Below are 24215 nucleotides of genomic sequence, written 5' to 3' on the forward strand. Positions count from 1 at the left end.
GATCCCTTCCTTAGTGTCGAGGAGTTCAGTCTATTAGAAATGTTAATAATAATAATAATTGTAGTATTTAAGTGCTTGTTATGTGCAAAGCACCATAGTAAGTGCTGGGAGGATACAAGATAATCAGGTTGGTTGGAGTCCTTTTCCCACATTTGGCTCACAGACTAAGTAGGAGGAAGAGCAGGTATATGATCTCTCAGTTTACAGATAAAGAAACCCAGGCACAGAGAAGTTATGTGACTTGCCCAAGGTTACATAGCAAGCAAATGAGGAACAATATTGTCTTGTGGAAAGAGAACAGACCTGGAAGTCAGATCACCTGGGTTCTAATATTGGCCCTGCCACTTGCCTGCTGTATGACCTTGGTTAAATAACTTAACTTCTCTGTGTTTCAGGTACCTCATCTGTAAAATGAGGATTAAGACTGCAAGCCCTAAGTGGAACAGGGTCTGTGTATAACCTGATTATCTTTTATCTACCCCCGTGCTTAGTACAGTGCCTGGCACATAGTAAGTGCTTAGAAAATGCCATCAAAATAAAAAGGTGGCAGAACAGGATTAGAACTCAGGTTCTCTGACTCCCAGGTGCTTACTCTTATAAATTAAGGTCAAAATGCAACCAAAACAAATTCCAAAGCAATAGACTATCCACACAGAACAAGGTCGGCACTAGCAATAGTGTGAACAATCAAAAGAATTTAAAAGCAGCCAGTTAATTGTGAGGCAATGTCAGTAATTCCTTTCTCCCAAAATGAAATATTTTACCTTCTGTCTAGACTTGGTCATCAATTTCTGTATGGTACATGCTGGGCTAATAAATAAAGGCTAACAAGTTGGCAGATATTTAAACTGCTGTGGTATTTGCTTGAAGGATGAAAAACAGACATCTAAATTTCTGGAGCTAAAAACATAGATTTCCAACCTCCCCCTCTGTTAACTTGGGAAAACATGCTTAACTAGTTATTTCTTATTTATGAGTTTTTAAAACTGGAGTAAAAGTGAAATAAGAATCCACAAAATTCTGCTGTTTACATAGCAATTTTGGTTTTCTGGTTTCCTAATCATTTCAGCCTGTCTAATCAACAGTAGTAAGCCCTTTAGAGCTGTTTCATTTCTCTGCTGGAAAAAGGAAAAAATATATACTCTTCCATTCTCCACTTTGGATTACATTCAACTTGAGTGCGTGAAATGGAGTAAAACCTTTCTTCTTCGCATATTCTTAATTCTTAAAATTTTATGTTGCTAAAGAAATACCAAGACAAGACAAAGAAATACCAAACCAGTCCTTTATTTTTATGGCATTTAAGTGCTCACTATGTGCTAGGCACTATACTAAGACTGGGATAGATATAAGTTAATTAGGTTGGACATGATCCACGATCCACATGGACTGCACGGTCTTAATCCCTATTTTACAAATAAGGTAACAGACACAGGAGAGTTAAGTGACTTGCCCAAGATCACTCAGAAGGCAAATGGCAGAGCTGGGAATAGAGCCCAGATCCTCTGACCCCCAGGCCAATGCTCTTTCCACTAGGACATGCTGCTTCCTAGTCCTATTCATTAAATATCAAGAAGTTTTCACAATTCTGCTTTTAGTATTCATTTTATGCAAAAATGAAAACTAAAATGAAACATCACCATTTCTTTACTATATTAATAAATACATACCTATGATTGATTGATAATGTATGTCTTGTTTGTCTGACTTCTGTCTCTCCCAACTCCAGCCTGTACTTCACTCTGCTGCCAAGATTATTTTTCTATAAAAAAGTTCAGGCCATGTTTCCCCACTCCTCAAGAACCTCCACTGGTTACCCATGCACCTCCACACCCAGCAGAGATTCCTCACCATGGGCTTTAAAACACTCAATCACCTTGTCTTGATCTACCTCACTTCGCTAGAACCCAGCCCACACACTTCACTCATCTAAGGCCAACCAACTTACTGTAACTCCATATCACCTATTTCATTGCTGACCTCTAGCCCACGACCTGCCTCTGGCCTAGAATGCCCTTCCTCTTCATAACTGGAAGACTCCCCCCCTTTTCAAAGCCTTATTGAAGGTACATTTCCCTGAGTAAGCCCTCTTTTCCTTTTCTTCCATTCTTTTCTGCATCTCCCTGTCTTCCCTCTATTCATACCCACCTTGCAGCCCCACAGCACTTATGTATATATCTGTAATTTATTTACTTATATTGATGTCTGTCTCCCCCTCTAAACTGTGAGCTCATTTTGGGCAGGGAATGCATCTGTTTATTGTTTTATTGTACTTTCCCAAGCCCCCTCTCAGGGCCACACCTGGAGAATTTCCAATACTCTACCAGTCTTGGCTCCAGGAGAAAAAGTCAAGCAGAGGCCTACCCATTCTATTCCTAGCTTGGCCAGTGGCTAGCAAGTGGAAGGCAATCTGCTACAAATAAAAAATCATCCATGCTGTGCAGCCGCTGCATGAGAGAGAGTTGAGGGCATAGACTCAAGCTTCCTGTGCTGAAGGAGGCAATGGTAAACCAGTTTTAACAAGAAAACTCTATGGGTCCATTACCAGAACAATTGCAGATGGAGAGTGGGCATTCTGGGAGAGATGTGTCCATGGTGTCACTATGGGTCAGAAAGAACTCAACGGCATAAGGCTTTCCCGAGCATTTAATTCAGGGCTTTCCACACAGTAAGCACTCAATAAATATGATTAATCAATTGACTGATTATATGAGTATAATAATCATATGTATATTATATGTACCACAACTTAAATGCATTCATTTGTTAAAGTAATTAACAGTTTCTTACTGTGAGTACAGAGACTTTACTAGGAATTTGAGACTATGCAACAGAAATGGCTGATGGAGCCCCTACTCTTGAGGACCTTACCATTAGGGTGCTTTAGTGGAAAGTGCATGGGCTTGGGAGTCAGAGGATGTGGGTTCTAATTCCAGCTCTGCCACTTGTCTGCTCTGTGATCTTGGGGAAGCCACTTAACTTCTCTGTGCCTCAGTTACCTCAACTGTAAAATGGGGATTAAGAGTGTGAGCCCCATGAGGGACAACCTGATTACCTTGTATGTACCCCAGTGATTAGAACAATGTGTGGCACATAGTAAGTGCTTAACAAATATCATCATCATTATTATTATTATAATTGGGGGATGAATTAATTGAATAGCAAATAAAGAGATATACATTTTAGTGCTAAGGAGGTGTTTGGAATGTCTGAAAAAGTAGATTTCATCAGGAATTCCTCCAGGTCAATCAATCAACCATTTTATTTAGCAGTGATGTGTGTAGAGCACTGTACCAGACCCTTAGGAGAATTCAGTAGGGTTAGTCAATATGATCCCTGTCCTCAAGGACCTTACAATGTAGCCAGGTAGAGGGCCAATAAAATAAATTACAGGTAGGAGTAAGTAATAAAGTATAAAGATATGTACATAAGTGCTTCAGGGAAGAGGGTTGAGGCAGAAGTGCTGAAGTAATAATAATAATAATTATGGTACCTGTTTAGCACTTACCCCTTTGCCAAGTACTGGTCTAAGTCCTCGGCGTGGCTCAGGGGAAAGAGCAGGGGCTTGGGATTCAGAGGTCATGGGTTCAAATCCCAGCTCTGCCAATTGTCAGCTGTGTGACTTTAGGCAAGTCCCTTAACTTCTCTGGGCCTCAGTTCCCTCATCTGTAAAATGGTGCTGAAGACTGTGAGCCCCACATGGGACAACCTGATCACCTTGTATCCTCCCCAGCACTTAGAACAGTGCTTTGCACATAGCAAGCGCTTCACAAATGCCATCATTATTATTATTATTACACAAGCTAATGAAGGAGCAGTAGAGGAGGAAACAGGGACAGGGGGTGGGGGAGAGAAATGAAAGGTGAATCACGGAAGACCTCTTGGAAGAGGCATTGTTTCAGCAAGCCTTTGAAAATGGGGAGAATAGTCATCTGCCAGATATAAAGGGGGTAATACTTTAGAAGGATTTTGAAGGAAACTCCTCCATTTTTATCTACCAAATGTATTGTTCTCTCCCAAGCTCTGCACAAAGTAATCTCTCAATAGATACCATGGATTTTTTTTATTTATGGTATTCATTAAGTGCTCATTAAGTGCCAGGCACTGTTCTCTAAGCACTGGAGTAGATACAAGTTCATCATTTGGACACAGTCCCTGTTCCACATGGGACTCCAGTTTAATCCCCATTTGAAAGATGAGGTAACTGAGGCACAGAGAAGTTAAGCAAGTTTCCCAAGGTCATACAGCAGACAAGTGGCTGAGCAAGTATTAGAACCCTAGTCCTGACTCTAGGCCCATGCTCTGTCCATTAGGCCATGGTGCTTCTAGATTAACTGAATGACTGATTGACAGAGAAAAGACTGGAGGTGTCCCACGCAAAGGGAAAAACTCAAAAGAGTGAGTCAGGGATGGGAGAGTCAAGAGTTAAGATAGAAAGTTTCACTGTAACACTGGAGAGTTTTTACTGCAGCATTTAGCATAATGCTTAGCAATGGAAATTAATGAATGCTGTAATTACTATGATTATTATTGAGTGAAAAGTATAAACTAGGTGTAACAGGAGATTAGAAAGGCTAGGTTAGCAGGAAACACTTCGAAGAGAGTCTAGAGTTCAGAAGAGTAGAAGAAGCATCACCTAATGGATAGAGCACGGGCCTGGGAGTCAGAAGGATGTGGGTTCTAATCCTGGCTCCATCACTTACTATACATGTTTTCCCTACATTTTCGGTTGTGAACCCCATGTGGGACAGAGACTGTATCTAATCTGACTCTCTTGTATTTACTGCTGCATTTAGCATAATGCTTAGCAATGGATATTAAATAATGCTATTATCATCATCATCATCAATCACATTTATTGAGCTCTTACTGTGTGCAGAGCACTGTACTAAGCGCTTGGGAAGTACAAGTTGGCAACATATAGAGACAGTCCCTACCCAACAGTGGGCTCACAGTCTAAAAGGGGGAGACAGAGAACCAAACCAAACATACTAACAAAATAAAATAAATAGAACATATACGTACAAGTAAAATAAATAAATAAATAGAGTAACAAATATGTACAGACATATATACATATATACAGGTGCTATGGGGAAGGGAAGGAGGTAAGATGGGGGGTGGAGAGGGGAACGAGGGGGAGAGGAAGGAAGGGGCTCAGTCTGGGAAGGCCTCCTGGAGGAGGTGAGCTCTCAGTAGGGCCTTGAAGGGAGGAAGAGAGCTAGCTTGGCGGATGGGCAGAGGGAGGGCATTCCAGGCCCGGGGGATGACGTGGGCCGGGGGTCGATGGCGGGACAGGCGAGAACGAGGCACAGTGAGGAGATTAGTGGCAGAGGAGTGGAGGGTGCGGGGTGGGCTGTAGAAGGAGAGAAGGGAGGTGAGGTAGGAGTGGGTGAGGTGATGGAGAGCCTTGAAGCCCAGGGTGAGGAGTTTCTGCCTGATGTGCAGATTGATTGGTAGCCACTGGAGATTTTGAGGAGGGGAGTAACATGCCCAGAGCGTTTCTAGACAAAGACAATCCGGGCAGCGGCATGAAGTATGGATTGAAGTGGGGAGAGACACGAGGGTGGGAGATCAGAGAGAAGGCTGATGCAGTAGTCCAGACGGGATAGGATGAGAGCTTGAATGAGAAGGGTAGCGGTGTGGATGGAGAAGAAAGGGCGGATCTTGGTAATGTTGCGGAGCTGAGACCGGCAGGTTTTGGTGATGGCTTGGATGTGAGGGGTGAATGAGAGAGTGGAGTCGAGGATGACACCAAGGTTGCGGGCTTGTGAGACGGGAAGGATGGTAGTGCCATCAACAGAGATGGGAAAGTCAGGGAGAGGACAGGGTTTGGGAGGGAAGACAAGGAGTTCAGTCTTGGACATGTTGAGTTTGAGGTGGCAGGCAGACATCCAGATGGAGAGGTCCTGAAGGCAGGAGGCGATGCGAGCCTGGAGGGAGGGGGAGAGAGCAGGGGAAGAGATGTAGATCTGGGTGTCATCAGCGTAGAGATGATAGTTGAAGCCGTGGGAGCGAATGAGGTCACCAAGGGAGTGCGTGTAGATCGAGAACAGAAGGGGACCAAGCACTGAACCTTGGGAAACCCCCACAGTAAGGGGATGGGAGGGGGAGGAGGAGCCTGCAAAAGAGACTGAGAATGAACGACCGGAGAGATAAGAGGAGAACCAGGAGAGGACAGAGTCTGTGAAGCCAAGGTCAGATAGCGTGTTGAGGAGAAGGGGGTGGTCCACAGTGTTGAAGGCAGCTGAGAGGTCGAGGAGGATTAGTATAGAGTATGAGCTGTTGGATTTTGCAAGCAGAAAGTCATTGGTGACCTTTGAGAGGGCAGTTTCCATGGAATGTAGGGGACGGAAGCCAGACTGGAGGGGGTCGAGGAGAGTGTCGTTGTTGAGGAATTCGAGGCAGTGCGTGTAGACAACTCGTTCAAGTTGTCTTGAATATTAGTACTCAATAATTGAATATTATTACTATGATTATTATAAGTGGGTTTTCTGCACAACAATATTTCATTCCATGCTGGTGGACAAAGAGATTGTCATCTGTCACACTAGAGAGCTTTTACCGCAGCATTTAGCATAATGCTTAGCAATGGAGATTAACGAATGCTATAATTGCTATGATTATTATCAGTGGGTTTTCTGCAAACCAGTATTTCATTCTACACTGAGTGGACAAAGAAGTTGTCATCTGTCACACCGGAGAGCTTGTCATTTGCACTGCCACTCTTCTAAAGTCTATTTCTGTAGTACATTCCAAAACATATGAAAGGAACCCTTCTTCCCAGAGTGAGTGACAAATATACGGACCACTTCTCCACCAGAGGTGACTCAGGCCTGAAATACCACTTGTTTGGGGGGTTTTGGATAAATTCCCAGCCATCATGAGATTAAAAATGGAAAGTTAGGGTTTTAAAAGGAAAAGTTAGGAATGCTAAATGGCACATCCTTAGCCATAATAACGGTGTCCATATGGGCAACTAACATTGGTTCCTCAAAGTGTTCTGTTAATAATAATAATAATAATAATGATAATAATGATGTTGAGGGTATTTGTTAAACACGTACTATGTGTCGAACACTGTTCTAAGCACTGGGATAGATACAAGCTAATCAGGTTTGGCACAGTCCATGTCCCGCATGGGGCTCATAATCCTAATCCCCATTTTACAGATGAGGCAACTGAGGCACAGAGAAGTTAAGTAACTTGCCCAAGGTCACCCAGCAGACAAGTGGCAGAGCTGGGATGAGAACCCAGGTCCTTCTGACTCCCAGGCCTGTGCTCTATCCACTAGGCTAAGCTGTCACATCCCTGCTATGTGACTTTGTCAACTCATGTAATTTCTCTGTGCCTTAGATTCCTCAGCTGTAAATTGGAGATTCAGTATCTGTTCTCTCTTCTACTTAGAATGTGAGCCTCATGTCGGGCAGGGGCTATGCCCAACCAGAAAAGCTTGTATATACCCCAGCATTTAGAACAATGCTTGTCACATAGTAAGCACTTAACAAATACCAGAATACCAGAACACCAGCCAAGAATGCTTACATTTTTCTTGCCAATTGGTGAATCCAGTTTACACAAGATACCAGGTTTAGGTCAACCAATTTGAATGACGTGGATAAAATAAATAGACCGATGATCTTTTTCCTGAATGTGCTTCACTCATCCATTCCATTACATCATTTGCACATGGATCCAATTTATATTTATTACCACCACAACATTTTTGTGTTAACCAACTTTTCTTCATAGACTTCAGCAGAAACTGAATGACAGATGAAAAGAGGGGACAAAATTTGGCTGGTCCAGGAACAGATATAAATTCAAATTATACTCATGGAAAATATGTAGAGAAAAATGTGAATCAAGACTGCTCTGCCAGAACCTTTCCCCTTTACACCAGATCCTCTTTACTTTCCTTAGAATGTACATGAAAGACCATGGTCCCATGATAAGCCTTCTTGCATGACATTCAAGTTCCAAATAAAGCTAAAATGACAGTGATGATGTCCCTGGAAATGATCCCCCTTAGAGGAGTTGGCAGAGTTTGAAAGCAGGAATAAATTTAAAGTGCCTGGTGAAGAGGAGCTTGGCCTAGGGGAAAGAGCCTGGGCCTGGGAGTCATTCATTCATTCATTCAATTGCATTTATTGAGTGCTTACTGTGTGCAGAGCACTGTACCAAGCACTGCAGAAGTACAAGTTGGCAACATATAGAGATGGTCCCTACCGAACAGCGGGCTCACAGTATAGAAGGGGGAGACAGACAACAAAACAAAACATATCAACAAAATAAAATAAATAGAATAAATATGCACAACTAAAATAAATAGAATAATAAATATGTACAGACATATACACATATATACAGGTGCTGTGGGGAGGGGAAGGAGGGAAGGCGGAGGGATGGGGAGGGGGAGGAGGGGGAGAGGAAAGAGGGAGTCAGAAATTCTGAGTTCAAATCTAGGTTCTGCCACTTGTCTGCCATGTGATTTTGGCCTACTAAGTTAACTTCTTAGTGCCTCAGTTTCCTCATCAGTAAAATGGAGATTAAAACCTACTCCCTCTGATTTGGTCTGTGAATCCCATGTGGAACAGGGACTGTAACCAACTTGATTAACTTCCTAGAACAGTATGAACAGTCTTTGACATATAGTAAGCACTTAATGAATACCTTTTTTTTTTTGGATTTGGTATTCATGTGATATAGATGAATGGGAAATTGTCCTACTGAAAGAAATCAAATTTCTGCAGGGTCAATTGCAAGATAGTGCAATCAAGAATGAAAAAATACGCAGATTCAGGTTGAGGAATGACAGGGACAGGCATAGGTAGAATGGAATATGATATAGGGGATAGGGAGAAGGGTCTGGAGAGGGGGAATCAAACAGATCAGAAACAGCATATCAATCAATCAATCATACTTCTAGAGCACTTACTTTGTGCAGAATGTGTCAGCAATGTGATGCTCCTTTTCGGTCAATGCACTTCATAAATGATGGAAAGAAACTGGACCTAGCCAATAGAACAGTGGCAAAAAGGGAGGAAAAACTAGAGGGCCACTGAGCAACCACTTTCAAGTAACTGAAGAGTTTTTATAGAGAAAGTGGTGCCAAATTTTCTTCATGTCCCTAGAGGACTTAGTGAGAATAAATAGATACAATTACTACAGAAGAGATTTTACTTGAGCAGAAAGGTGAATTCCTTGAGCAACAGGGGGACCAGGTACTGGAATGAAACACCAGAGAGTAGAGTTTTTGTCCCTCCAGCTTTTCCTGGAATGGACTAGATCCCCTTCTGACCTAGAGAGTTTAAAAATTTATAAGCCTGGAGGCAGGCTGTTGACCAAATGCTATTTCTAGGATCATTCAGCTCTAGTGATGCTAGGACTGTACATTCCTGGAGGGAAGGGATTGGGTCTACTAACTCTATTGTACTCTCCCAATATTGTGCTCTGCCCAAATCATTTCTCCAAATATGCTATTGGTTGATTAAGAGTCTATTATGGACTGTTCCTGAAGCCCAGCTTTCTCTGAGTGGGTTCAGGAAGTTACTGCCTCATTTTTCTGAGTTTTCTAAGAACCTAGTCCAGTGCTCTGTAACCAGTGGGCACTTAATAGATGCTACTTCTGCTATCAATCACTGTCCATCCTCCCGGTCACTTGGAAAACATGATTCCCCAGCTCTGCCACCTTGTGGTCAGTTTATCTCATGACACCGTACCATAGTTCACTCTACTCTATGCCACACTCTCCTCAATTCGTCCCTCCAAACCACCCCTAACAATGCCTGCGATAACCTTATTCCAAATCAGCACATATCTACCCCTCCACACTTCCCTCTACTTTGTTTTGTCTTATGCTGTCGAGTTGTCTCCACCCATAGCAACTTCTTGGACACATCTCTCCCACCTCTATCTGCAGTCATTCCAGTAGGGTATCCCGTGGGTTTTCATGGTAAAAATACGGAAGCGATTTGTCATTACCTTCTTCCTCGCAGTAAACCTGGGTCTCCATCCTTTAGTCTCTCTCATACCACTGCTGTCCAGCATAGCTGAGTTTGGACTAGTAGCAGATTGTCTTCCACTTGCTAGCCACTGCCCAAACTAGGACTGGAATGGGTAGGCCTCTGAGATTGACTCTCCCTCCCACAGTTGAGAGTGAGTAATAATAATGATAATAGTAGCATTTATTAAGCACTTACTGTGTGCAAAGCACTGTTCTAAGCACTGGGGAGGTTACAAGGTGATCAGGTTGTCCCAAGGTGGGCTCACAGTCTTAATCCTCATTTTACAGATGAGGTAACTGAGGTCCAGGCAAGTTAAGTGACTTGCCCAAAGTCACACAGCTGACAATTGGTGGGGCCGGGATTAGAACCCATGACCTCTGTCTCTAAAGCCTGGGCTCTTTCCCCTGAACCACGCTGCTTCTCAGTACTGGAAACTGTCCAGGTGTGCTCCTGAGAGGGGTCCCTCTACTTACCTACCCTACAGTATTAGTTCATTATGTTCTGTGGAATTCCAGCTTTATCTTGGATAAATTCCCTTTCACTTTGGACTTGTTCCTCTGGCACCCACTCAATCATTCCACCACTACTGAGACCTGTCTCTCTGCTGATGGCACTGTGTCATTTTTTGCACTCTCTTAGTGAGGTCTCAGCTTTTGCCATATCCCTGTCTTATGAGTGCAGGTGGAGACATTGGTCTGCTCCTTGTCTCCAAATGTTGCTTCTGGCCTGTCCTGTCCTCACCTTCGCTCACCTCCACACCATCTGGTAACCCACATCATCAGCCCCGACCACCACCTATAGTTACCTCCAACATCTATCCAATGACTTCCTTTGGCTAAATCTGAAGAGTACTACTTGGACCTAATCCTCGGATAATCCATCCCTATCAATAAGGATGGATGTCCAAAGGTAGCCATCATGAGTTCCTCCAAATGGGTGACCGCCATTATCAGGGAGAAGATCCTGGGCTGGACAGACTGTACGTTTATTCGTGAAATGGTTGAGAGATCCAAATAGAAACAGGGTCAAGAAGAAAGAGTGCTTGCCAGCAGAGCTCAGTGAAGCATTCTGTTCCAAAGCAGACATATTTCCAGGGGAATGTTTATAGTTGAAAAGAATAGCAAAAGTAGTTTAGTGGACAGTTTAACAGATTTTGGCACAAATAGAGTGATTCTTGTACTGAACATCAGTCTGCTTTGCACATGTAGAAGCCAGGATCTGAATTTCTCCACTTCTCTCCCAGTACTCTGCCAAAAAGAAAGGAGTGAAAGATTTATTTACATGTATGTGTATTGTCTGTCGTAACTGAAGATGACCCTAATTGACAATAAGATTCTGTCCACATGTGTGAATATGGTTGAAAAATCCAAAGGGTGACTGACATGGAAAGATATAGAGAAGTAGCATGACTTAGTGGAAAGAGCAAGGATCTGGGAGCCAGAGGACCTGGATTCTAAACCCAGCTCTGCCATTTGCCTGCTGAATGACCTTAGGCAAGTCATTTCACTTCTCTGTGCCTCAGTGACCATTCATCTGTAAAATGGGGATTAAGAGTGTGAGCCCTTAGTGAGACACGAATTGTGTCCTGCCTGCATTTCTTGTATCTACCTTAGCAGAGACAGTGCCAGGCACAGAGTAAGTACTTAACAAATACTGTAAAAAAATTATTAGCCTTTATCACACTGGTAGTGTCCAAATGCCCTTTTGAGTTAAAACCTGAAGAAGGACAGTTGGAGACAGGCATCCACCAGGAAAATGAGATGGAGAAAAAGGCCCTATTTTGGCCTAAAATAAGCAAACTCTTGGTTCAATTCCAGGATTTTTTCAGTAAGTATCTCATTTTGAGGCCTGGTAGGGAGAAGGAAAATCAATCAATTAATCAATGGTATTGATTGAACATTGTTCTAAGCACTTGGAAGAGTACAATAGTTTGTAGATATGTTCCCTGCCTCAGGTTTGCTTATAATTAAGAAAGACTAGACCTTCTAGTCCTTCTAGACTGTGAGCCCGTTGATGGGTAGGGATTGTCTCTACTTGTTTCTGAATTGTACTTTCCAAGCACTTAGTACAGTGCTCTGCACACAGTCAGCACTAAATAAATATGATTGAATGACAGTAAAATAAATTATGGATATGTATATAAGTGCTGTGGGACTGAAGGTGTGATGATTATCAAATGCTTAAATAATAATAATAATAATGGCATTTGTTAAGCGCTTACTATGTGTAAAGCACTGTTCTAAAGCAAGGGTTCAGATCCAAGTGGTATTATTCAGGAAGGGTCATTTGAAGGAGATGTGATTTCAGTAAAGCTTTGAAGGTGGGAAGAATGGTGGTCTGTTGGATAAAAACAGGGAAGAAGGTACAGCCCCAAAGGAGAACAATAATAATGATGCTAATAATAATAATGGCATTTTAAAGCACTTACTGTGCTTATTGTTTTAAGTGCTGGGGTAGATACAAGGTAATTGGTCTGGACACAGTCCCTGTCCAGGGCTCTCAGTCTTCATCCCCATTTTACAGTTGAGATCACTGAGCCATAAAGAAGTTAAGTGACTTGCCAAAGGTCACACAGCAGACAATTGGGGAGCCAGGATTAGAACCCAGGTGCTTCTGACTCCCAGCCCCATGCTCTATGTGGGCAAGTGGTCAGTGGCAAGGTAGTCAAAATTGAGGTTCAGTGAGTGAGTTGGCATTATGGAAAAGAAATGTGCAGGCTGGGTTGTAGAAGGAAATCAGAGAGGTAAGGTAGGCTGGGGATAGCTGATGAGTGCTTTAAAGCCAATGGCAAGGCATTTTTGCTTGAAGCAAAGGCAGGTGGGCCTTTGGAGGTCTTTGATGAGTGGGGAGATATGGACTGAATTTTTTTTTTAAAAAAAAACAATGATCTAGGCAGCAGAGTGATGGTGAAGCTAAGGTTTCATTTTTTTTCCATTCTGAGATTTGGTGTTTTAGGTAGTGGGAGATTGGTTGAGGAGAAAGGCCTAGTCAGAGGTAGTTACTTTTAACTTGGGTTTGAATTGAGATGGTTATAGGTACATAAAACACTTCAGAAGAATTTGTTCTTGAAACTCATTTCTACTGCTTCCCAGGTTGTTCATTTAATCTGAAGGACCCTCATTGCAGGATCTGGCAATACAGACTCAGAAACAAGAAACAAGAAGGGCCAGACACAGCAGATAAAGTTAAACCAGACGTACAAAGAATATATGTCCACAGGGATGAATCAATATGAAATAGCTTGGCTCAATTTGAGAAGAAAAACGGGTTGCATCATGTCTCAGGAAATCACTTTGTTCATTCAAAGTTTCCAACCGGGAGGATAAGGTTCAGAGGGTGAATGAAACAAACAGCTGCACGATTTCAAACTGAGATGGATCAAGCAGCTAAAGAGGTAGGAAACATACTAAATAAATTGAGAGAAAAAACAAGGAAACATTTGGGCATTGTCTTTCTTACTAATTACACTGACACCAAGGAAATGTAAACTTAAACTGTAAGAGGAACCATTATGGGCAAACAACATGCCTTGCTCCAATCTCATGAAGGAATTTGAAGGACTACTGCATCAGCCTTCTCTCTGATCTCCCATCCTCCTGTCTCTCTCTGCTTCAGTCTATACTTCACTCTGCTGCCCAGATTTTCTTTGTACAGAAATGCTCTGGTCATGTCACTCCCCACGTTGAAAATCTCCAGTAGTTTCCTGTCAACCTACAAATCAAGCAAAGACTCTTCACTCTCGGCTTCAAGGCTCTCCATCACCTTGCCCCCTCCTACCTCACCTCCCTTCTCTCCTTCTACAGCCCAGCCCACACCCTCTGCTCTGCCGCTAACCTCCTCACTGTGCCTCATCTCTGCTGTTCCACCATCGACCCCTGGCCCATCCTTCCCCTGGACTGGAATGCCCTCCCTCCACACATCTGCCAAACTAGCTCTCTTCCTCCCTTCAAGGCCCTACTGAGAGCTCACCTCCTCCAGGAGACCTTCCCAGACTGAACCCCCTTTTCCCTCTCCTCCTCTCCATCCCCCCGCCCTGCCCTACCTTCTTCCCCTCCCCACAGCACCTGTATATATTTGTACAGATTTATTACTCTATTTATTTTACTTGTACAGATTTATTACTCCATTTATTTTACTTGCACAGATTTATTACTCCATTTATTTTACTAGTACAGATTTACTACTCTATTTTGTTAATGATGTGCATATAGCTATAATTCTATTTGTTCTGACGGTTTTGACACCTGTCTATGCGTTTTGTTTTGTTGTCTGTCTCCCACTTCTAGACCGTGAGCCCGTTGTTGGGTAGGGACCATCTCTATATGTTGCCGACTTGTACTGCCCAAGCATTTAGTACAGTGCTCTGCATACAGTAAGTGCTCAATAAATACGATTGAATGAATGAATGAATGAATTTTATCCTTCTGAGGGCATTGTCTGATTCTGCATCCCAGGAATCACTATTTTTGCAATCTCTTAAGCCACGGATCAACATTCATTCATTCATTCAATTCATTGAATCGTAATTATTGAGCGCTTACTGTGTGCAGAGCACTGTACTAAGTGCTTGGGAAGTACAAGTTGGCAACATACAGAGACGGTCCCTACCCAACAGTGGGCTCACAGTCTAGAAGGGAGAGACAGAGAACAAAACAAAACATATTAACAAAATAAAATAAATAGAATAAATGTGTACAAATAAAATAGAGTAATAAATATGTACAAACATATATACATATATACAGGTGATATGGGGAGGGGAAGGAGATAAGGTGGAGGGGATGGAGGGGGGAGGGGGAGAGAAAGGAGGGGGCTCAGTCTGGGAAGGCCTCCTGAGGAGGTGAGCTCTCAGTAGGGCCTTGAAGGGAGGAAGGGAGCTAGCTGGGCGGATGGGCAGAGGGAGGGCATTCCAGGCCAGGGGGATGACGTGGGCCGGGGGTCGACGGCGGGACAGGTGAGAACGAGGCACAGTGAGGAGATTAGCGGCAGAGGAGCGGAGGGTGCGGGCTGGGCTGTAGAAGGAGAGAAGGGAGGTGAGGTAGGAGGGGGTGAGGTGATGGAAAGCCTTGAAGCCGAAGGTGAGGAGTTTCTGCCTACTGCGTAGGTTGATTGGTAGCCACTGGAGATTTTTGAGGAGGGGGAGTAAACATGCCCAGGGAGGCATTTCTGGACAAAGACAATCCAGGCAGCGGTGTGAAGTATGGATTGAAGTGGGGAGAGACAGGAGGATGTGAGATTAGAGAGGAGGCTGATACAGTAATCCAGACAGGATAGGATGAGAGCTTTAACAAGCAGGGTAGCAGTTGGGATGGAGAAGAAAGGGCAGATCTTGGGCAATGTGTGGAGGGTGAGACTGGCAGGTTTTGGTGACGGACTGGATGTGATGGGTGAACGAGAGAGCAGAGTCGAGGATGACACCAAGGTTGCGGGCTTGTGAGACGGGAAGGATGGTAGTGCCATCAACAGGAGGAGGAGGCAGGAGGAGATGTGAGCCTGGAGGGAGGGAGAGAGAGCACAGGCAGAGATATAGATTTGGGTGTCATCAGCGTAGAGATGATAGTTGAAGCCATGGGAGCATATGAGTTCACCAAGGGAGTGAGTGTAGATCGAGAACAGAAGGGGACCAAGAACTGAACCTTGAGGAACCCCTAAAGTAAGGGGATGGTAGGGGAAAGAGGAGCCTGCAAAAGAGATTGAGAATGAACGGCCGGAGAGATAAGAGGAGAACCAGGAGAGGAAAGAGTCTGTGAAGCCAAGGTTGGATAGCGTGTTGAGGAGAAGGGAGTGGTCCACAGTGTCGAAGGCAGCTGAGAGGTTGAGGAGGATTAGGATAGAGTATGAGTCATTGGATTTGGCAAGCAGGAGGTCATTGGTGACCTTTGAGAGGGCGGTTTCCGTGGAATGTAGGGGACGGAAGCCAGGTTGGAGGGGGTCGAGGAGAGAGTTGGCATTGAGGAATTCGAGGCAGCGCATGTAGACGACTCGTTCAAGGAGTTTGGAAAGGAATGGTAGGAGGGAGATAGGAAGATAACCAAAAGGTGAGGTGGGGTCAAGAGAGGGTTTTTTTAGGATGGGAGAGACATGGGTATGTTTGAAGGCAGAGGGGAAGGAACCAGTGGAGAGTGAGCAGTTGAAGATGGAAGTTAAGGAGGGGAGAAGGGACGGAGCGAGAGATTTCATGAGATGAGAGGGAATGGGGTCAGAAGCGCAGGTGGCCAGAGTAGCACTAGAGAGGAGGGAGGAGAGCTCCTCTGAGGATACTGCTGGGAAGGATGGGAGGGTAGTGGAGAGCGTTGAGAGTTGGGGCATTGGAGAAGCTGGGGGAGTGACTTTGGGGAGGTCAGGCCTGATGGATTTAATTTTATTAATGAAGTAGGAGGCCAGATCGTTGGGGGTGAGGGAAGGAGGAGAGGGAGGAACCAGGGGCCTGAGAAGGGAGTTGAATGTACGGAAGAGCTAACGGGGATGATGGGCATGGGTGTCAATAAGGGAGGAGAAATAGTTTTGTTTGGCGGAGGAGAGGGCTGAGTTAAGGCAGGAAAGGGTAAACTTGAAGTGAATGAGGTTGGCATGGTGTTTAGACTTTCGCCAGCAGCGTTCAGCAGCTCGAGCATAAGAGCAAAGGAGGCAGACAGTGGCAGTGATCCAGGGCTGTGGGTTTAGTGGCACGAGAGCGGCGAAGAGAAAGGGGAGCGAATGAGTCCAGCTGAGTAGAAAGGGTAGAGTTGAGAGCAGTAATCTGATCATCAAGATTGGGTAGAGAGGAAAGGGAGGCGAGGTGAGGTGTGAGGCAGGTAAGTGTTTCTAAGTTTTCCAAGCTTCAATATTATATGACAGTAGAGACCTTAACATATTGGTCAAGACTACTTTAATATTACATTGAACATCTTCCTCCCACCTGTTCTTCAACTTGCAAAATATTTACGTGAAAATATAAGGACAAGACTCGGTAACTGGGATTTATATCTCAGAAGTGTCCTCCGTACCCCACACTAACCTTCCTGCATCCTTCAGGGAGATGTTTGCCTTAAATTTTTATGAGATCCAGTGTGATTTGTTAAAAGGAAGCGCAGCACTAAATTCAATTGTTCTACATGGGAAAGAGTTTTCTCACACAATATGATTTCATAATACAATGAGAAGGCAAGTTGAGACCATTTTACAGTGTATCGCCTTGAATTAAGTAAGTTTCATTAATTCCTCTTGCTGCCTCCATGGGATGGGCTTCTTTAACTGTAGAGTTTTTTAAACATCTACCCATGCCTATGGTAAATGTGAATTGTAAACATGTGTCCAAGCAAATTGGAGAAGAAAGTGAGGAAAGGGCATGGGGAAGAGAGTTGAGGTAAGAAAGAAAGAGATAGAGAGACCCTGAGGGAAGGGGGAGGAGGAGGGAAGGGAAAAATCAAGATCTGTGGAGAGGCATGGGGGAAAACAGGGCAAACTCGTGGAAAAGTAACAGACAAAAAACAAAACATGGACACTGACCCCAAATGAAGCATGGTCTAGAGAAAAGAGCACAGGACTGGGAGGAGGAGGACCTGGGTTCTGATTCTGGCTCCACCACTCGACTGCTGTGTGACCTTGGGCCAGTCACTTCACTTCTCTATACCTCGTTTACCTCATCTGTAAAATGGGAATTGAGACTGTGAGCCCCACATGGGACAGGAACTGTGTCCAACCCGATTTGCTTGTATCCACCCCAGCGCTTGGTATAGTGTCTGACACAAAATAAGCACTTAAGAAATACCATATTAATAATAGGAAGAAAGGCAAAGCCACTAATTTGTTTAAAATTCTTCAGCCCCAGTAGGCATCTTGCCCTTTTCTACAGTAGTTCTTATATCAATACCTGTTCTCCCTCCCACAGACTGTGAGCCCAGTGTTTGACCTGATTATCTTGTATATACCCTAGTGCTTAGTACAGTGCCTAACATATAGTAAGTGCTTAACAAATGCCACAATTAACTACAATAAACTAATTTACCTGTCTCTTATTATATCCATTTGGATAAGCAAGCCCATTCTATCCTCTGAATCTCCAAAGCATTTCCTTCTAATAGGAAGTCGAGGATAGAGCGTTTATCCTCCCCATCTCACAAGCATGTGTGTACATGCGTGCACAAATACACACACACACACACACACACACACACACGTTTCCTAACCAGCAGCATGGCTGAAACATGCTGCACCTGGTGTACCTGGTTCATGGGTCAATTAGCCCCCAGTTTATAATCTTATGTCTTGTCCCTCTCTCCTTCCCTCTGACTGGAGGAATTGTTTAGCCAGTCAAAAAAGTTATTAGCTCCCCATTCAAATGACAGCGTGGGTAAAATACTGAATTTCTAGATAACCTACAGTATTCTCTAAACTCCTTTTTGTTTATGACCTGAGTGGCCTCCCTTACAGCCCATACTATTACGATCTTTCAGATCAGGGCACCCAGAGGTATTCTGACCGATCAATCAATCAATCATATTTATTGAGTGCTTACTGTGTGCAGAGCACTGTACTAAGCGCTTGGGAAGTACAAGTTGGCAACATATAGAGACAGTCCCTACCCAACCGTAGTCTCACAGTCTAGAAGGGGGAGACAGAGAACAAAACCAAACATATTAACAAAATAAAATAAATAGAATGATGTGTACAAGTAAAATAAATAGAGTAATAAATATTACAAACATATATACATATATACAGGTGCAGTGGGGAAGGGGAAGGAGGTAAGACAGTGGGGATGGAGAGGGGGACGAGGGGGGAGGAGGAGAGGGGGCTCAGTCTGGGAAGGCCCTCCTGGAGGAGGTGAGCTCTCAGTAGGGCCTTGAAGGGAGGAAAGAGAGCTAGCTTGGCGGATGTTGGGAGGGAGGGCATTCCAGGCCAGGGGGATGATGTGGGGCCGGGAGTCAGCAGCGGGACAAGCGAGAACGAGGCACAGTGAGGAGGATTAGCGGCAGAGGAGCGGAGGGTGCAGGCTGGGCTGTAGAAGTAGAGGAAGGGAGGTGAGGTGAGGAGGGGGCAAGGTGATGGAGAGCCTCTTGAAGCCGAGGGTGAGGAGTTTCTGCCCGATGCGCAGATTGATTGGTAGCCACTGGAGATTTTTGAGAGGAGGGGGAGTAACATGCCCCAGAGCGTTTATGGACAAAGGACAATCCAGGCAGCGGCATGAAGTATGGATTGAAGTGGGGAGAGATTGGCCAGAACAGCGATGGCCTGAGGTGGATAGAGCACAAGCCTAGGAGTCAGAAGGACCATGGGTTCTATCCCAGCTCCACCACTTTGTCCTGCTGTGTGACTCTGGGCAAGTCACCTAACTTTTCTGTGCCTCAGTTACCTCATCTGTAAAAGGGAGATCAAGACTGTGAGCCCCATTTGGGACATGGGCAGCTATCAACGCAGTTAGATTGTATCTATCCCAGCACTTAATCCAGTGATGGGGCACTGAGTAAATGCTTAAAAAACAATAATTACCAAATACCATGTCCAGAAATTTCATCCCAGCTCCTTGTTGGCAGGGTTCATGTCACCAACACTTATTGTATTGTACTCTTTCAAGCATTCTGTACATTTGGTCTGCACACAATAAGTGCTCAATACATACAATCAATTGAGTAATTGACCTCAATCATGCCCATCTCACAATGCCTCCTGCTAGACACAGAAGGACTGGGGCAGGGAGAGTGTGGACAGTTCTGCACTAACCACAAGGACTACTGGAAAAAACAAGTCAACCATCTTTTCTACTGACAGTGAGATACCTCTATTTCCCCTACTTTTAGATGAATGTCTTGAGAGGCAGTGTAGGCTTAGTGAAAGAGCCCGGGATTGGGAGTCAGAGGCTGTGGATTCTAATCCAGCTCCTCCACTTTATCAGCTGTATGACTATTGGGCAAATCACTTAACTTCTCTGTGCCTCAGTTACCCCATCTGTAAAATGGGGATTAAGATTGTGAGCCCCATGTGGGACAACCAGATTACATTGTATCTACCCCAGCACTTAGAACAGTGCTTGGCACATAGTAAGCATTTGAAAAAATACCATCATTTTTATTATTATTATTATTAAATAGGATTCTCAGGGCATTGAACATTTAATCACTAATTCATTCATTCAGTTGTATTTATTGAACACAATGTGTGCAAAGCACTGTACTAAGTGCTTGGAAAGTACAGTATGGCAATAAAGAGAGAAGCCCTGCCACAATGGGTTTACTGTCTAAACTGGGTGAGACATCAAAACAAGTAACCCAGGCATCATTATAAATAAATAGAATTATAGATATATACATTATATACATACGTGTTGTGCAGCAGGGAGGGGGGAAGAGCATTAGGGAGTAAATCGAGGTTGATTGTGGAAGGGAGGGGGAACTGAGGGAAAAGGGGACTTAGTTTGGGGACGGGCCTCTTGGGAGGGAGGTACACCTTCAGTAGGGCTTTGAAAGGGGGAAAAGAGTAATCATTTGGCAGATTTGAGGAGGGAAGGCATTCTAGGACAGAATGAAGGAGAGAAGAAAAGTGGGGTAGGAAGGGTTCAAGGTGCCTAGAGAGCTTTAAAGGCAATAGTGAGGAGATTTGGTTTGATAAAGAGGTTTGATAGGCAGGGTGAAATATAGACCAGAAGCAGTGAGAGAGGAGGCTAGGAGGTCAGAAAGGAGGCTGATGGCAATAATCCAGTTAGGATAGGATTAGTGATTTGTACTAATGTGAATTAGCCGCTTGGGATGGAGAGGAAAGGGCGGATCTTGGCAATGTCCAATAAGGTAAGACTGACCAGGAGTTTGTCGACCGGATTGGATATGTGGGGTGAATGAGAGGGCAGAGTCAAGAATGACAAATCTCCAATGGTGGCCCATCCACCTCTACATCAAACAGACACTCCTTACCATGGACTTTAAGGCACTCAACCAGCTCTCTCCCTCCTTCTAGAGCCCATCTTGCACACTGTGCTCCTCTAATAACAATCTGTTCACTGGACCTTGATCTTGTCTATCTCATCAAACATCGGTGGTATTTATTGAGCGATTACTATGTGCAGAGCCCTGTACCAAGCGGTTGGGAGAGTACAGTACAACAGAATTAGCAGACATGTTCCCTGCCCATAATGAACTTACAGGTTACTTCACCACTGACTCTTTGGCTACATCCCCCCACTTTGCCTAGGAATTCCCTCCTCCTACTAGGCTACCACTCTTCCCACCTTCAAAGCCTCCCAAAGTCACATCTCCAAGGAGGACTTCTCTAACTAAGGCCCTCATTTCCCCAGTCTGCCCTCCCATCATTCAGTTCATTCAATTGTAATTATTGAGCACTTACCTGTGTGCAGAGCACTGTACTAAAGTGTTTGGGAAGTAACAAGTCAGCAACATAATGATAATAATGATGATGGCATTTATCAAGCACTTACTATGTGCAAAGAACTGTTCAAAATGCTGGGGAGGTTACAAGGTGATCAGGTTGTCCCACATGGGGCTCACAGTCTTAATCTCCATTTTTCAAATAAGGGAACTGAGGCACAGAGAAGTTAAGTGACTTGTCCAAAGTTACACAGCTGACAAGTGGCAGAGCAGGAATTTGAACCCATGACCTCTGACTCCAAAGCCCCTGCTCTTTCCATTGAGCCACGCCCTGCCCAACAACAAGCTCAGTCTAGAAACGGGCTCACCGTCTAGAAGTCTCCGTTCTGCATACTTATGTAACATGATTTGAATAACATGATTTGAACCCCTTAAGCACTTAATATTCACCCCAGCTTCAGCCCCATAGTAGTATCTTAACACTCTGTCATTTCTGACCAACTTTATTGTATCATAATTTCCCACATTCCTAGTACAGTGCTCTGCCCACAGAGTTAGTAGACATGTCCCTAGCCATGGGAAGCAGCATGGCTTAGTAAAAAGAGTCTGGGCTTGGGAGTCAGAGGTCATGGTTTTTAATCCCGGCTCTGCCACTTGTCAGCTGTGTGACTTTGGGAAAGTCACTTCACTTCCCTGTGCCTCAGTTCCCTCATCTGTAAAATGTAGATTAAGTCTGTGAGCCCTACGTGGGACAACTTTATTTCTTTGTATCCACCCCAGTGCTTAGAATAGTGCTTGGCATATAGTAAGTGCTTAACAAATACCATCATCATTATTATTATTAGCCAACAGGGAGGCAAGAGGGAAAAGAGAAAAGAGTTCCACATATTTCCATAATTTCTTTATTTATATTGGTGTCTGTCTCCCCCTGTAGACTGTAAGCTCACTGTGGGCAGGGAATATGTCTACCATCTCTGCTGAACTGTACTTTAACAAATGCTTAGTACAGTGCTCTGTGCACAGTAATCACTCAATAAAATGAGTGATTAACTGAATGATGTACTGAAAACATTAAGCACAACAGCACAACAAAGAATGACCTTATTGTGTGAAAACTGTGGCTGGGACTGTGAACAGTGCTCTGCACATGGTAAGCACTTAATAAATACGGTTGAATAAATGAATAAATGAATCATGCAATGGCCTTTTCAGCTATGAACACACTCAATAGGTGAACTTCTAAACTGTAAGCTCATTGTGGGAAGGGAATATGTATGTTTTAGTGTTACATTGTACTCTCCCAAGCACTTAGTACAGTGCTCTGCACACAGTAAGTACTAAATTAATTCGATTGATTCACCAGAGGTATCCTCTTCAATGAATCTTCAAATATGAAGACAATTATATACAACAAAGTTGGTAGACATGTTCTCTGCCCATTAATAGTTTATAGTCCAGAGGGGGAGACAGGCATTAATATAAAGAAATTACAGATACACACATATGCACTGCTTTGCACATAGTAAGCGCATTACTGTGGGTCTGAGTACAGGTTGAATACCAAGTCCCTAAAAGGTACATACTGTATGACCTTGAGTAAGTCACTTATTCATTCACTCATTCAATCATATTTATTGAGCACTCACTGTGTGCAGAGCACTGTACTAAGCACTTGGGAAGTACAAGTTGGCAACACATAGAGACGGTCCCTACCCAACAGCTGGCTCACAGTGTAGAAGGGGGAGATAAACTTGCATTGGCTGGGAACCGAACCCGGGCCTCCCACGTGGCAGGCGAGAATTCTACCACTGAACCACTTAACCTCTCTGGACCTCAGTTTCCATATCTATAAATTGGGGATAACATAGATTCTGAGCCTTTTAAAAAAAATGGTATTTGTCAAGTACTTATTCTGTGCCAGGCACTTTACTAAGTACTGGGGTGGTTACAAACAAATCAGGTTGGACACAGTCCCTGTCCTACCTGGAGCTCACAGTCTCAATCCCCATTTTACAAATGAGGTAACAGAGTCACTAAGAAGTTAAGTGATTTGTTCAAGGTCACACCACAGACAAGTGGCAGAGAAGGGATTAGAACCCAGGTCCTTTTGACTCCCAGGCTCTTTCTTGAACCACTAAATTACGCTGCTTCTAGTCCTGTATGGAACAAGGGATATATTCAATTTCGCAAACCTTGTATCTATCGTCATATGCTTGATACCGGGATAGTGCACGTAACAAAGGCCATTATTATCACTATTATCACTTAAAAGAGTTATAATAGGAGCAAGACACATAAATTTCTCCCTCTAAAAGTGCTTACAATCTAATAGGAGGGGGTCCAGCCAGCATAAATGATTTACAAATACTGGAAATAAGGGAAAGAATGAAGATATAGTAGTCTGGACTACATGTGGATATCAGGATGAGAAAGCTGAAAAAATAATTGAATTTGAAGTACAAATAAATATACCTATGTACATAAGTGCTGAGGATAGGAGTGAATTATAAAAGTGGGGTGACATAAACAAGTTGGGAAAGGGTATTTGGAGGAATTAGAATTTTTAGGTGAGCTTTCCAGACGGTGATACCTGTGATCTGGCAGAAGTGGAGGGGAAGGTTGTAATCAGGCTGAGGAAACCCTCCCATTCACCTCTGAGATGCAAGAAAAGTATCTGACCATGATAGTTAAAAGACTGTTCACCCTTACTCAACCTCACATATTCCCCAATTATCTCCTGACTTCCACTCTCCATTCCAGCTTGAGAAACAGCAATCCAACCACTTCTGTCCGCTCCTTAGAAAAATTGGTCAAACCTCAGCTCTCTCCAGGAAGATTTCCCAGCTAATTCCATCTCTTTCCTGTCTCTCCTGTCATAACCGCAGCCCCTTCAGGTGGAGCTATACCACTG

General features: G+C 43.9%; 1 non-coding gene across 1 annotated transcript; it reads left to right on the top strand.

Annotated features, from left to right (window-relative positions):
* Positions 1-2283: 2283 nt before the first annotated feature.
* On the top strand, positions 2284-2421 carry LOC119933645. Its single transcript, XR_005452585.1, has one exon. It is a non-coding gene; the product is annotated as a small nucleolar RNA SNORA7 (small nucleolar RNA).
* The last annotated feature ends 21794 nt before the right edge of the window (positions 2422-24215 follow it).

The sequence above is a fragment of the Tachyglossus aculeatus genome, chromosome 1 (genome assembly GCF_015852505.1).
Source record: "Tachyglossus aculeatus isolate mTacAcu1 chromosome 1, mTacAcu1.pri, whole genome shotgun sequence".
Lineage (NCBI taxonomy): Eukaryota > Metazoa > Chordata > Mammalia > Monotremata > Tachyglossidae > Tachyglossus > Tachyglossus aculeatus.